Genomic DNA, 15,915 nt, shown 5'->3' on the forward strand with positions numbered 1-15,915 from the left:
CAAATCCTAACTGCGGTTGCCCAGCGTATCCCGTTAGCGCAGGCGGGGTTGAAATGGGTGAAAAGGGTATGGTAACCCCGCCTGCGCTAATGGGATACGCTGGCGGGGCACCAGTGAAGGGTGATAGATGAGAATGAAAACAGGCCAGTTAGCTCATCATGATGAATTCATCAGGAATTAACCATGATAGTTTCAAGGGGGAACCGCGAGGAGGTCGACCTGGTTGGGTATATTGCTAGCAATGGGATTCTCAGTCTCCATTACTAACAATCCCTTTCCTCCCGCGCAGGCGGGGTTACCATACCATTTTCAACTGCGGTTGCCAACCCGCCTGCCAAGCATGGCAACTATTAGCAAAACCTCTCCATATGGGGGAGGCTTATGTTCAGCAGTGGACAGTTAACGGCTGATATGATGATGATGAAGTAACGTAACAAAATCTCAATTCTAATGAAAAAAAATTAAGTCCATACTGTTAAGGCGTCAAAAAGTAACAAACTAACACACTTCCCCGTCTTACTAATATAATAAAACGAACTAAAAAATGTTTATAACATACATGGGAGATATTTAAAAAAAAATAATGACACGAAGGATATATTGCCACATGTATTGCGTTCTCAGATACAATATATATATATATATATATATATATATATATATATATATATATATATATATATATATATATATATATATATATATATATATATATACGTGCTATAAATATCAAGAACAAGTAATTAAAAAATTAAAGATAAAAAATTTCTTTGAGATCACTGCCAGCTGTGGGCGACGGTTACCACTTTTCATCAGGTGGGCTGTTAGGTTGTTTGTCATTCTAAGTTGTATAAAAAAAACCGTTTTATGGGATAAGTTCGTCATTGTACTCATTCTTTTCTTAAGAACTTTGTTTGTAATTTAAGATGGTTACAACAAAGTGTTACAAACAATAGTAGGGATAACATTATAATTGGTAGCAACAAGGAACTACACACCTCCTTTCCACACCATTGGAGTGAAAAAAAAAAACAAATCTGATACAAATTAGAACCGAGAAAAACGCCATAGTCTAAACAGGGATGTTTTACTGAAATTTTCACGAAGCAAAAGGTATTTTAATCAAGATTTATAAGGTCAATTAATTTGTCAGACCAATGGGCAAGTATTTTTCAATGAACGGCTTTTGTGCCCCTCGATTAATTACTTTTACTTTAGTTCACTTTCGCCAAAATGTTTGGACCCCGCCTTAAATACTTTGAAATCTTTTCCCCACTTAACTAATGTTGTTTTCTTTCCTTGGTACCGCGAGGAAAATGTGTTTTCAATGGATTTCAAAAACGGAGCGATGGCGTGGCCTGATGGAGTAATTGTTATTTTGTTTGCATGTTCAGCAATTACTCCACAAGAAGTAAAAGTTTGATGGTTATTTTTTTAATTGAATGGTTTACTCCCATGTCATTCCTATATTAATTTCGTCAAGATTAAATTATTTTTTAAACTTTATTTTTACGGTTTCGTGCCAAAAAAAGTATAAAGGAACCGTTATGGTGCAGCTTTGACTGTCCGTCCGTCTGTCATGGCGCTATATCTCAACAACTGCTAATGTTATCTATTTGAAATTTGGAATATTTTTATAAATTGTTGGTCCATACATTTCGCAATGTGAATAATTGGAAAAATATGTTTTTTTTTCTAAACGCTTAAAACAATGTATTTAAAATTGACCTACCATACCAAATAGAGTATCATAAGAAAGTACATCATACATTTTATTTGTATGTACATTTAAGTGTGTGTACTTAACATCAATGCGCCAATTCTAAAGCGATTTTGCTAATTATTCTTTCGTTTGTTACCGTTTACTAATTTGTGTTGCTATAAATTTTGTCAAGTATGAAGACGGAGTTTTTTTATGAAAAAAATTAAGTATCTATTTATTCATTACCTTTTATATGACAGATTCAAAATTTGAGCAGCCAATTATATAATTGGTCTATTTAAAAATAACGGTCAAGTTCTATTAGGTTCAATGATTCGATGAGATGTCAGCAGCCGTCATGCAATCAATCACACTGTTTAACCTTGAAATCATTATCGTTCACTAGTCCCAACTATTTACTAAGATATGAATAATCTAGATGCCTATTTCTCTAACAATGGGGGTTGAGAGATTATTTATAATGGTAACTAGCTAGTATGGCAGGTATATTTCTTCCTTGAAGTAGAACTCATTGGTTGCCTTTCTTGGTACTTGGATATTATATTTCCTTCTTTACCCTGTAATTTTACTCTATTAGCTTACCTTTTAACTTTTTTTTTATACAACTGAGAATGTCAAACAAGCTGACAGCCCACCCAATGGAAAGTGGTAACCGTCGCCTATAAACATGAGCAGTACCATGGACATAACAGAGTATACTGTTTCGTCCATGATACCCCCCAATGCGTTGCCATTTCTGAGGACTCAGGTATTATTCTTCTGTACCCTGTAAATTCACTGCCATATCCTACCCTTCGAACCGAAACACAGCCATGCAAACACAACTGCTTTACGGTAGAAACACGAATGGGGCAGAGGTGCCCAAAACAAACAACTTTTGTACAAAGTCTTCCTCTGGTAAATGAAACTTTATTAAACATCTACTTAAAACATGATCTTATTATTATTAATTTCAGCGTGAGAAAAATTAAAAAAAAAAAAGAACAGAATAACTTAATCACAATACGAAGCTATCCCAAGAAAATCTATAAAAGCTAGTATATGTATCTACATAAGGGATGAGTATACAAATTATGGTGAAGTATACCATATGGAGACACGACGAGATGATACTAGACTCGTTATAGACTAAAACCGGTCGTTTGGAGACTGGTTCGATAAATATTAATCAACTCGATACTGAGTAGCGATTAAATCGTTCGCCAATTGAGGAATGTATTCTGTATGTATGAATGTATTGATGCATTACCGCATTATATTTTCATTAAGATAGGAACATATATATATATATATATATATATATATATATATATATATATATATATATATATATATATATATATATATATATATATATATATATATATATTTATTGGAGCTACCAGTAAGATTAAAAAAATATATTTTTTGCTTTTAATAGATCCTTTCTTGAGGAAAGTTATAAGTTATTCAACATCACGATATAACTATGAACGAAGCGGGGGGAAAGGGATTGTTAGTAATGGAGTTTGACAGCCCCATTGCTAGCAATATGCCTTATTAGGTCGACCTCCACGTGGTTCCCCTGGAAACCATCGTGAACAATTCTTCGTTGAATTCATCACGATGGACTAACTGACCTGTTTCATGCTCATCTATCATCCTTCACTGGTGCCCCACCGGTGTATACCGATAGCGCGGGTGGGGTTACCATTCCATTATCATCCATTAAAAAAAAAAAATCTATGAACTAAGGCACGAAATACAGATTGTTTTATATAACTTGTAAAACTCATTTTTGTCAAAGAGGTAATGCTGCAAGGTACGCTGTCTCGATGTGGTGCGTTGGGAGACTATTTATAATTAGTTAGTGTTGTTATTTAAAAAAAGTATATTTTTTTTGTGTTTAATAAAGCAACAATCGACTGTCTTGATGTAGTCATCACGATGGGTTAACTGACCTGCTTTCATCGTCACCCATCATCTCTCACTTGTGCCCCACCACCGTAAACCGAGAGCGCAGGATTACCATTTTATTATCAAACACATTACCCTCTATTCCATGCAAGTTAGATTAAATGTACTACTACACGGGATGTACCAAGAGGAATGTCCGGTCACCAGAGGACCAAAAATTAAACAAATGAAACGGAAAAGCTTGTTGAATGACTCACGTGGTTACAATAATTTTGTGTCTGCATTTTAATTGTCTCATTCATTAGTCATGCAATAAAATTGTCCAAATTTGTTGTCTCGATTAAGACAATTGAAAACACAGCTTTGAGTCTCTTGCGTCGTAAAAAATCATATTGGAATCATTCGCGACAAAAGTCCACAGACACAAATTAGACAGATGACGCAACGGCAAATTTACAAAGTGCATTACTCTTTCTCGCATGTAATTTTTTGGCATAAGTATTTTCTCATATCAGCCGTTAAGTGTCCACTGCTGAACACAGTCCTCTCCATATTGTGGGGGGTTGGTGGTCAGTTTGCACGCTTAGCAGGTCAGTTGGCAACTGCAGTTAGGCTTTTAGTGATGTTTTAAGAGGACCATTACTGACTATTCTTTGACCATAAAATTCTCTTAATCGCCTTTTACAATACCCACGCAAAAGGAAGTCCAGGATAGGCCCATCCTATACCGGGACCACACGGCGTCATAAGTATTTATTAAAAATTAAATTAAACTAATTGTATTCCGAAATTATTAAATTAAATTGATGGCGAAAAACTTTTGTAAATAATTTTTGTAACTACTGTTGTAAATGACTACAACTTTGAGCATGCTATATTTACTAGCTTAACAGCTAGAAGCGCTGTTTTATTTTGTAAATACACAGAATTACTAATGTTTTTTGAGAAAGATATTCAGATTTTTAATAATAGAAATGTAATTTCTGAATGAAAGGCAATTTACTTTTAATGTCGTAAGAGGCGATTAAGTGAACTAAATGAACGAACGAATGAATGAGTATACTTTATTTGCATTATACAATATAGGAAATAAACAAGGCAATTTACAAACACAACGATACAATTGTATAAGTCGTAATTGTGTAAATAATAGTCGAGGGATCGGCAGTAACGTCCTCCGTAAAATATCACTAAAACCTAACTGCGCTTGCTAACCTGCCTACCAAGCGTGGCAACTGCTGCCAAAACTCTCTTACGGGGGAGGCCTATATTCAGCAATGGACAGTTAACAGCTGCTGTGTATGTATATATACTGAATAAGTCTAAGTACCTTATTGACTTAACCAATCATGATAAAATTTACTATATACATATTATTTACCATGGAGAAGGACATAAGCCACTTTTTATTCCGTTTAAACCGTACAGCCCGGCAGTAAAACTTTTTTTTTATACAAAAATTATGAAATAGTTTTAATAAACAATCAAGAATTTTACGTTTCTATGACATAAATATTAAGTCACCAATATTTTTATACATACTTAACCAAAACATAGGTAGATACATATAAAAGATTGTAAGTAAGTATAATATTTGCCAAATGAATAAGGTATTCCCCAATTCCTTATTAGCTAACAAAGCTTAAAGGTATCCAATCTAAACAGACCTCCGTCATTCAAACACTACTTTGACAAATCTAAGATATGAGATCTCATCTTACATTGGTAACCATTATATTATCAACGTATGTTATTGTAACAATATATTCTATAGAATCTCGTTTGGCGACTAAATTTCGCGTAGGTGTACATACAATTACCACTACAAAGCAATTATATACTTTATCTTGAGAGACATAAGAGCTATTTAAAATGTTAATTTGGTAGTGTAAGAATTTTTATGGTGGCCCCCATATAGAAATATGTTAGAACACAATCGATTATAGATTTATGAACACTAAACATCATTATTATACGTCTAATGATTTATTGCTGATATTGAGTTTTATCATTAAAATACCACAGTTTTATTCGTTGACTTTCAAACATCGATGGTGGTAACATATTTATTTATTTATTAAACTTCAATATACCTAGACCAATAAAATTGTGGTGCCTACGTTGAATCAACGACTATCAAAACGGATATTACATCTAGATAGGAAAAACCTCGAAATAATGATAGGGACAATAACGGGCCATTGCCCATTAAACAAACATTTATACACAATAGGAGCGACAGACAGCCCTCTATGTCGAGCCTGTTTCGACACCGAAGAGACGGCTGCTCACGTAATTCTGGAATGTGAAGCTGTGGCCCATCAACGTTTACAAATCCTCGGGACGGTGAGGTCGCTCCGTGAGGCCTGTGAAGATCCCAGGAAGCTTCTGTGCTTCTGGGCGGAGCTAGGTTGGCTGTACTAGTCACGACTCATACGCACAACGGCCCAAATGAGAGGCTAAGTGCGGAAAATAGAGTCTTATTTACATTACATTATATTACATTACATTTCATTACATTACATTACATATACCTAGACCAGCGCCGTGTAGATCCCGTCATAGAATAGGCCACCCCTTCTTTTTCCGTGGGTGTCATAAGAAGCGACTAATGTAGGACGAGGGATGGACAGCAGCGTCCCTCTTGAAACATCTCTAAAACCTAACTGCGGTGCCTATCCTCCTGCCAAGTGTGGCAACTACTGAAAAAATCCCCCTAATGGGGGAAGCTATGTTCAACAGTGGACAATTAACGACTGATACAACAACAACACCTAAATAGTGTAAATTGTGGGTATACACCAGATGGCGTTATCTACCAATCGACTAATGGTGAAACGTAATGAGCGAATAAATAGAAAAGCAAGAATATTAAATTAATACAGTAATTTAAATATAACATACATTTAACAATCATATTATATATATATATATATATATATATATATATATATATATATATATATATATATATATATATAATAAACAACGTCGGACGAAAATCTACTCGGATACAAGGAAAATACCAGCGTCAGACAAAGCAACGTGTCTAAAACACATCACAATTCTAGGTAATCAATAATCCATAATTTATGAACAGGGGGGGGAGGGAATAGTAGCGGGGTTTGACAGCCCCATTGGTAATATACCATCGAGGGAGGTCGACTTCCACGTGGTTCCTCCTAGGAACTATTGTGGCTAATTCTTGTTGAGTTCGTTACGATGGGCTAACTGACATACTTCATTCTCACCTATCATCGCTTACTGGTGCCACGTCAGTGTATGCCGATAGCGCAGGCTAATTAAAAAATAATAAGGCATATTACCACCAATTACATTATCGCCCATAAAAAAAAATACTGGAAACATCCTGCGCGATTTCCTATACTTGTGACATAAAAATCTAAGATATCAATATGCACAGTCTGTTTCATAAAAAAACAACGATTTCGAAGAACGACGGGGCATAACAGAAATATTACTCCCACTTCCTACTAATACATAAATGTGGGAATTTACAAAGGTGTTTCTATATTTTTTACACAACCACACATGAAACTAGACATGGGTGATATCAGTACCGCTCCAATATCTATATATTAGGTTCTGGACTTCTCTACCAGTCTGATATTCAAAATTTTATTATGATTTTTAATTTATATATATATGAATGAATATATAATATATATATATATATATATATATATATATATATATATATATATATATATATATATATATATATTCATTCATTCATATCAAATTTTTTTTATGCTACTTAGAATATCAAACAAGCTGACGGCCCATCTGATGGAAAGTGGTAACCGTCGCCTATCGACATGAACATAACAGAGTATAATACTATTTCGCCCATTATACTTTCCATCGTTCCCATTCCTGGGGACTCAGGTGTTATTCCTCTGTACCCTTTAAATTCACTGCAATATCCCACCCTTCAAACCGAAACACAGCCATGCAAACACAATTGCTTCACGGTAGAAACACGAATGGGACAGAGGTGCATAAGCAAACGTTCTTGTCTTGTTCTAAGTCTCCCTCTGATAACGTTGGAAGACTTCTGCAAGAATTAATAAAGTAATATATGCTACGTTTGTATGTATTTATATCTCAAAGTGCGAGAACTAGTATCAACGGTCAGAAGTGAGAGAATTATCTTTACGTCACTCATGGGGCCCATTATCCCGTGATAGAGGGATCTTGGGATAAGAACTTTTTTAATGGATGTTAATGAAATATTCCCGCCTGCGCTATTGTTTTTTTTTTTAATATACTAGCTTCTACCCGCGATCTCGTCTCCATTACCGGAATATGTTTATTAACCAGGATAAAAAAATAGCCTACAGCATTCTCTGTTCTATATAGTGCGTATATAACAAATTTGATTATAATTGGTTATGCCTTTAAGATGCTGTAAGGTAACAGACAAACATACTTTCACATTTATAATATTAGTGAGGTTGCTGGCTGGGGACCAGGGAGGGATGATAAGTGAGAATGAAAAAGCAGGTCAGATAGCCCATCGTGATAAATACATCTGGAATTCAGCACGATGGTTTCCAGGGGGAACTACATGGAGGTCGACTTGACAGGATATATTGCTAGCAACGGGACTGGTAGTCCGCATTACTAACAATCCTTCCCCCCCCAGTGAGAGATCACACGTGAGGTAAAAGCAGGTCTGTTGGCCCATCGTACGAATTCCAAATTCGAAAAAGATAAAGATAAATTTATTTGCAAACATGTGTACATAGTAAATGTAAAGACACTTCTTATTCATTGTAAGATTTGTATAGTTCTAACATGTTTTGCTAACATTAGCGTGCAAAATGTTCTTTCAAGGACAGTAACAATTTCAAGTGCCTTACAAAATAAATCCATGGTTTTTATCTATCTATGCCTTACAAAATATATTATAATATTCAATATATCTGTTATTGGTTCCATATCTATATATTTTAACTACAATATACAGGAATATATATTATAAGAGAATATATTACATATCCCTAACCGCCAATCCCCTCCCTCTTCGCCTAATAAGTAAAAAGACGTCGTCTTATGAGACTAAAATTAAAAGACATTATTCGAGTTTGCGTGCTTTATCTTAGACCACGTCGTTATTTAACATCTGGCGAGACTGTGGTATATCGTACTCAAATTTCATAACAAATAACGGTATAAAACTCTAATTTTATAATCATGTACTTATAAATAATAAAAGTCATTTATTTTGTTTTATAAACAATTTCTTTTTTACTTTTTTTTTATAACACAAGGGACAAACACGCATGCAGCTCACCTGATGGTAAGTGACTACCGTCGCCTATCCGCAACACCAGAGACATTGCATGTGTGCAACTGGCCTTTTAAAGAGAAATATGCTCTTTTCTCGAAGGTCACGATGTCATACCGGTTCGGAAATTCTGCTATTTATCCTAATACTGTTCTTTTATTCTAGTCTTCTTAAATTAACTTTAATTTGTTCTAATATCATAGAGGTGGCAAACAAGCGGGCTGTATGCTATGTCTTATTGTAAACGGTCACTGTAGTCTGTCTATAGCCTGCAATACTAGCTTATTCTATATTTGGGTTTACACTCAAATACAGAATTACGCCTCTTCTAGTTTTATCCAATTATATCTATCTTACGCCCTTGCTTGCTTCCCATTCTTTACCTATTTTAGCTATAGCTATTACTCCATCATTTTTTACATCGTTCCTTTTTTTTTATGTGGTTCATTCCACTCTATTGCTTCTATTGTCCACCTCTTATTGGTTCTTAGGAGTTCTGGCGATCTTTAGTTTAATTTTAGAGCATAATACAGTATGTTTCCCGTCCTTCTTTTCCCGGGCATGTTGTAAGAGGTAACTAAAGAAATGAAAAACTTAATGGTCCAACGATGTGCAGCAATGTCCATTTTAAAATATCACCAAAATATAACTGCAGTTGCCAATTCGCCTGCCAAGCGTAGCAACTAGTGGACAGTAAATAGCTGATATTGTATGATGATAGAGGGACTGTAATATTAGCCTACTTTTTTATAGTTTCGCCCCTGACATTCTTCATGTAACTTATATTTAATTTAAGTACTTAGAAATAGTGTATACTCGTGTATATTACTTTTCAACCTTCTATCTATATATAATTATGATATACATAACTACATAAATAATAAATGATCATAAAATATGAATAATAAACCCATAACGCGAGCGAAGCCCCGAATAATAGCTATCTCACACAACAAAGAACACAACGATGACGAAAGCCAGTAGTAGTAGGCAAATGTCCGATCTCACTATTTTGCCGCTGTGGGCAAAAATGAATATTTACTACAGATTAAAATGAATGAAAAAAACTAAAACAATCGACATAGCCCGACGGATAAGCAAGCTGAAGTGGCAATGGGCTGGTCACTTAGCTTGAAGAATCGACAACCTATGGGGAAGAAAAGTTCTTGAGTGGCGATTCTGTACGGGCAAATGCAGTGTGGGACGACTCCCCACTAGATGGAGTAACGACCTCAAATGCATTGCAGGCAATCCGTGGATGCAGGTGGCTTAGGACCGTACCTTGTGACAGTCTTTGTGGAAGGCCTATGTTTAGCAGTGGACAAATAATGGCTGAGATGATGATGATGATGATGATGATTATAATGAATGATCATCTAAATCGTTGTGACTTAACTTTGCCGTTATGAGCAAAAATAAACTATTTCCGCCCTTTACAATGAACGCCCATGTTAACTAACAATGAGCTACTTCTGCCTCTCTCGTAGTTGTTTTGCATTTGCCCGCCTGACGCTCCCTGGATCGGGCCCTGCCCTGATCTTAAAAACATGTCACAATCAACTATATTAGCATCATTAAAAATGGTGACAAAAGGCGTTAACAAACAAGGGTTATTGACTTGTGACAGCGTTTAGATATTTCGACATATTTATTTGCATTGAAAAAGTGGAGGCTGCATGTTAAATTCTTTGTCACGAATCACACGTATCTGATCTTTGTTATGCACAATTAGAACATTTTTCATGTACACCTACTTAGTCATTTAACTGTCAATTTTCTAGTGAGATTGGGAAATAATTTATTTTATTTATTTATTTATACTTTATTATATACACTGATAATTCATAAAAATATGAGAGAGCTAAGTAAATGTACAAAGGCGAGCTTAACTCGAAAAACAAAATGTTCTCTTCCAGCAAACCCAAAGTGGAAAAGAGCATCAATGTCAGCGGGTAGAGCGGTGTACTTGTGACAATTTTCAAACAAAAAGAATTTTATCATATTTAATCGTATCTATATATACTTTTTTTTTGGTGGTTTTTTTTTTTGTTGGATGAAAATGGATTGGTAACCCCGCCTGCGCTAACGGGATACGCTGGCGGAGCACCAGTGAAGGGTGATCGATGAGAATGAAAACAGGCAGCTAGCCCATCATGATGAATTCATTATGAAAAATTAATCATGACAGTTTCCAGGGGGAACCGCGTGGAGGTCGACCTGGTTAGGTATATTGCTAGCAATGGGATTTTTAATCTCCATTACTAACAATCCCTTTCCCCCCTTTTTTTGGTGGGTGGAAATGGAATGGTGCCGCCTATGCTCACGGGATACGCTGGTGGAGCACCAGTGAAGGGTGATCGATGAGAACGAAAACAGGCCAGTTAGCCTATCCAGTTACTATCCAGGGGGAACCATGAGGAGGTCGACCTGGTTGGGTATATTGCTAGCAATGGGATTTTAAGTCTCCCTTACTAACAATCTTTTTCCCCCCTCCTCAAATGCATTGTAGAGAGTCAATGGTTGCAGGTGGCTCAAGACGGTTCTTTCGGACGGAGTTTCTGACGGAGAGGCCTATGATCAGCAATGGACATATAATGGCTGAGATGATGATGATGATGATGATAAACAGATAATTACACCTTTAATATAGGTCGTTAGTAGATAATAATTAATTCAGCTACCACGAACTATATTCCGAATTGAAGAAGTATTTCGATGCATGAACAGTGATCATGCATCGCCATATATGCGAGTTGCAAGATATTAAAGATATCATCTATAATATATTAAGTGATAGTTTATATTAACCGGCACACCCTTGGCACCCCCATACTTTGTCACATTTTATTTTACGATGTCCCATAAAAATAAGGTACATTAATTTGTGGCAACGACAATTATTTTCGATTGAATCTATTAGACGAGTATAATATTTCAAACATTTCGACTTTTATAGTCTTATAAAAAAATAATGAAAATAATTATAATATTAATTGTAATAAATAATCGGATGCCATGAAAAATCGTATTCAAATAGGTTTATGCATCTGGGAGGTGTAATTCTGCAGTAAAATATAAACAGAGACAAAAGCTTCAAACTTCTTTTTAACTTTTCAATCGACGAAAACCAGAGGGAGACTGTACAAACGTTGTTTACTTGGGCACCTTTGTCCCATTCTTGTTTCTACCGTGAAACAGTTGTGTTTGCATGTCTGTATTTAAGTTCGAAGGGTGGGATATGATAGTGAATTTACAGGCTTCAGAGGAATAACACTTGAGTCCTCAGGAATGAGAACGCATGAGGGGTGTCATGGGCGAAACAGTGTACTCTGTTATGTCCATGGTACTGCTCATGTCTGTAGGCGACGGTTGCTGCTTTCCATTGGATGGGCAGTCAGCTTGTTTGACATTATCAGTTGCATAAAAAAAACTATAATACTGCAGTAAAATACAAATAGAGACAAAAGATTCATTTTTTTTAACTTTTCAATCGACTTCAAAAAAGGAGCTTCTCATTTTAATTGTATCTTTTTTTAGGTAAGAAATATATTTCTTACCTCATAACTCTTCATTAACCGATTTGGAAATGTATTTTTTATCTAAAAGATATATTCTTTTATATTGATTCTATTTAAATTTTATTAAAATCGAACGAATAGTTTAGTTTTTAAATCAAAGTACTGCCTAGATTGATGCCAGTATTTATTTCCGTGAAACAAATTTTTTTTTATAGAATTATGATGGCCAACAAGCAACCCCGTCTTATGGTAAACGAGGTTACCGTAGTCTATGGACGTCTGTAACACCATGAATATTACGTGCACGTTGCCTATCCTTAAGAAATCTTAATACGCCCTTTTTGAAGAACCCTATGCTGTAGTCTCTAGGGAAAACCTCGGCAGGAAGATCATTCCACAACCTGAGTGTTTGCACGAGGAAGCTCCTCTAAAACCATACTGTGTGTAACCACTATTTTGGCGGTGGGATTTTAAAATAATTGCGATGTTTAATAATAAAGAACTACCGTCAATCATTAATGATCGAAATTACATCATACATTTACAGGCACCAGTTGGTTGGTACAACGGTGTCCAAAGGGGGAAAAGAGATTGTTAGCATTGAAGTTTGACAGCCCCATTGCTAGCAATATGCCTTATTAGGTCAACCTCCACGTGGTTCCCCCTGGAGACCGTCGTGAACAATTCTTGTGGAATTCGTCACGATGGGCTAACTGACCTACTTCATCCTCACCTATCACCGTTCACTGGTGCCCCGCCGGTGTATACCGATAGCGCGGGTGGGGTTACCATTCCATTAGCATTCATTAAAAAAAAATGGTGTCCAAAGTCTTATCCTAAATCGATCGACCAAAAATAAACTGTTTCCAGAGAAACCAAAAAGAAATCTACACAGCCCATTGAACACCTGCCCTAATTATAATCCCTAACATCGAAACCTGTTTATAAACAAAAAGTGGACCAACTTATCTGAACATTCATCGAAATCACCTTCACTCTTAACGACCAGGAATAAGGTCTAAAATTGAATAACATTACAATAATATTAATACATTCATGTGAATACAAGTTGAAACTTGCAGCATCTTGGTCATTTTCTTTTTAATACAAGACTACTTTATAATATCTTTTTTATTGAAAGTTTGTTCTCCGCTTATTTGAGGTCATGTTTGTTTTATTCTATTGTAGTTAAGGGTCACATAGATGTGAATGGATGCCGCCAATAGGTTTACTAGTATATTTGGGAGAAAAGGGAATTATTAGTGAAGTCTAACTGACCCCTTGCTAGCAATGTACCCTATCAGGTCGACCTCCACGGGGTTTCTCATATAAACTATCGTATCGTCACGATGGGCCAACCGACTATTTCATGAATTTACCGGTACCTTTCCTGCACTGGATTACCCAAATTAAATTATTTTCTCTCTAACTACACTGGGTTGGCTGGAAGAGATCTCTTTCAGAGATAAAAGTCCTCCCTTGCTAACAAGTTGTTAAACTAATCGTCGCATGTATTGTTTAAGTGCAATAAAGAGTATATATATAATGTGGCAGCGAAAACGTAACTATCGATTATTTGTTTTTCATTTATCTTGTAGGTCTGAGGAAATTATCTTATTTTGCCCACTCATAGAAGTGAGCTAAGTAGATGTAATCGCCTTTTATGGCATAATGATATAGTTAGTACTTATGTAAATGTATATCTATGTTGTTACCCATATAAATAAGTAAAATTAAAAATTAAAAAAAAAAAAACAAAATAACTTCTACATATTTGAAAAAATAAGAATGCCAATTTAAACCGAGAACAGTTTAAATACACCATAGCAACCTACTAATGTCCCACTCCAGAGCAAGAAAAAATAATTAAACAGAAAAATATAGGCCACTACTAAATATAGTACTAGTATTAGTTTATACTACATACATAGCTAGTAGTATGATAATAGGGCGGTTTGATATAGAATTGATGTTAAGTTTTCCTTATCTTGCACTAGTATATTGTACTTTGTTTTACTCGTATCAGAATTATTACCTCCTGAGAAGGAACGTCAACACATATTCTTAACTCTCCCAATCATGTTATTAATAAATTAATATAATATTACAAAAACACGGAACAATTCAAATGTAACAACCGGTTACCATCTTTTCATACGTAGAAACTGCATACTAGCGCCATCTGTTAGACTTTTCACTTATCTACCCAATTGCATTACATGTGCAGTGGAAATTCGCTAATACAAATATGTTATTTTTTTTTATTTTACTGCATTTTACAGATAATTATGAAGAAAAATAATTATAATTAGTCGTTATTAAATAAAAAAATTATTAAACACAAAAAATAGCATTTGTAATATCAAAAAGATAACATGATAAAACAATTTAATAATTTCAAAAAGTAAATTTGTAAAATAAAAAAATAATAATCTTACCTCATACGAAATTGTTTACATAATCCAAAATAAACAAATAATCCAAAAGTCACTAAAGTACACGATAATGAATCCACTAACTACCACGACACAAAAAAATCCACTCTATTATATCGTAATATCTATTCACAAAAAAGTTTTTAATTAAAAAAAAAACAAAAACACTTTAAATTTGGAAAAAAAAGTTAAACGTCACAATACGAGTTCAAAAATCGGATTCGAAATTTGAATAAGGCGCGAAACGTCTCATCCGTCAGCGGTAAGGACGGGCGTGCGTCGCCACTCAACGGTTACGGCACACTGTGGCCAACTAAAGCAACTGGTAACAATGCATCGAAACGAGGTATGCGTGACGTTTGATAAGTCCGCGCATGCATCAGATGCAATGCATCTAACAATTAGCGCTTTCAATCCTAGTGCTTTTCAGCTTTTGTTGGCAAATGTTATTAGCCAAACAGCACAACCGTGTACCTGTCTTGTTTGTTCGCGTTTTCCGATGTATATATTGTAAACACAAAATAACTGGTTTAACATTACGTACTACTAGAGCAATTACGAAATGCTAGCATGTTGAATAATATATCTCGAAGTTATTTATTGAAGTAATATGTACAAGTTAGTATTATGAAGATATAACATCTCAATCCTTCACCATAGAGACGCATGAGGGGCCACCATGGATGTCACAGTGTATTCTGTGTTGTTCTCTTACTATTTATATTTATAAGCTACATCTATTAGGAAGACTGTTATCTTATTTGCACCTTTAAATTGCATACAATATCTTTTTTGTTTTTTTTTTCTTATTAACTTAAAGTCTTATTTTCAATTCTGAATTAGATTTTTTTTTAATTGAAAATCAATTTGCTTTTAAAACACAGTGAGCATATCTATCAATCTTTAAAATGGTGCTACTGATTTAGATTTTTTTTAATTGGTGATAATGGTATGGTAAGCTCGCATGCGCTATGGGTATACGCTGGCGAGACACCAGAGAGGGATGATAGGTGACGATGAAAGCAAGTC

General features: G+C 35.1%; 1 protein-coding gene across 1 annotated transcript in view; it reads right to left on the reverse strand.

The window, feature by feature from the left end:
- The window catches only part of LOC113515807 (irregular chiasm C-roughest protein-like), a 98,066-nt gene extending 82,867 nt beyond the window's left edge, over positions 1-15,199 (reverse strand). Inside the window, exon 1 of the mRNA XM_052891930.1 lies at positions 14,890-15,199. The gene's annotated coding sequence lies outside the window, so the exon portion shown is untranslated. The remainder of the gene's footprint in view (positions 1-14,889) is intronic.
- Positions 15,200-15,915: the final 716 nt, after the last annotated feature.

This window comes from Galleria mellonella, unplaced genomic scaffold (genome assembly GCF_026898425.1).
Source record: "Galleria mellonella isolate WM207_F2 unplaced genomic scaffold, CSIRO_AGI_GalMel_v1 utg146, whole genome shotgun sequence".
NCBI lineage: Eukaryota > Metazoa > Arthropoda > Insecta > Lepidoptera > Pyralidae > Galleria > Galleria mellonella.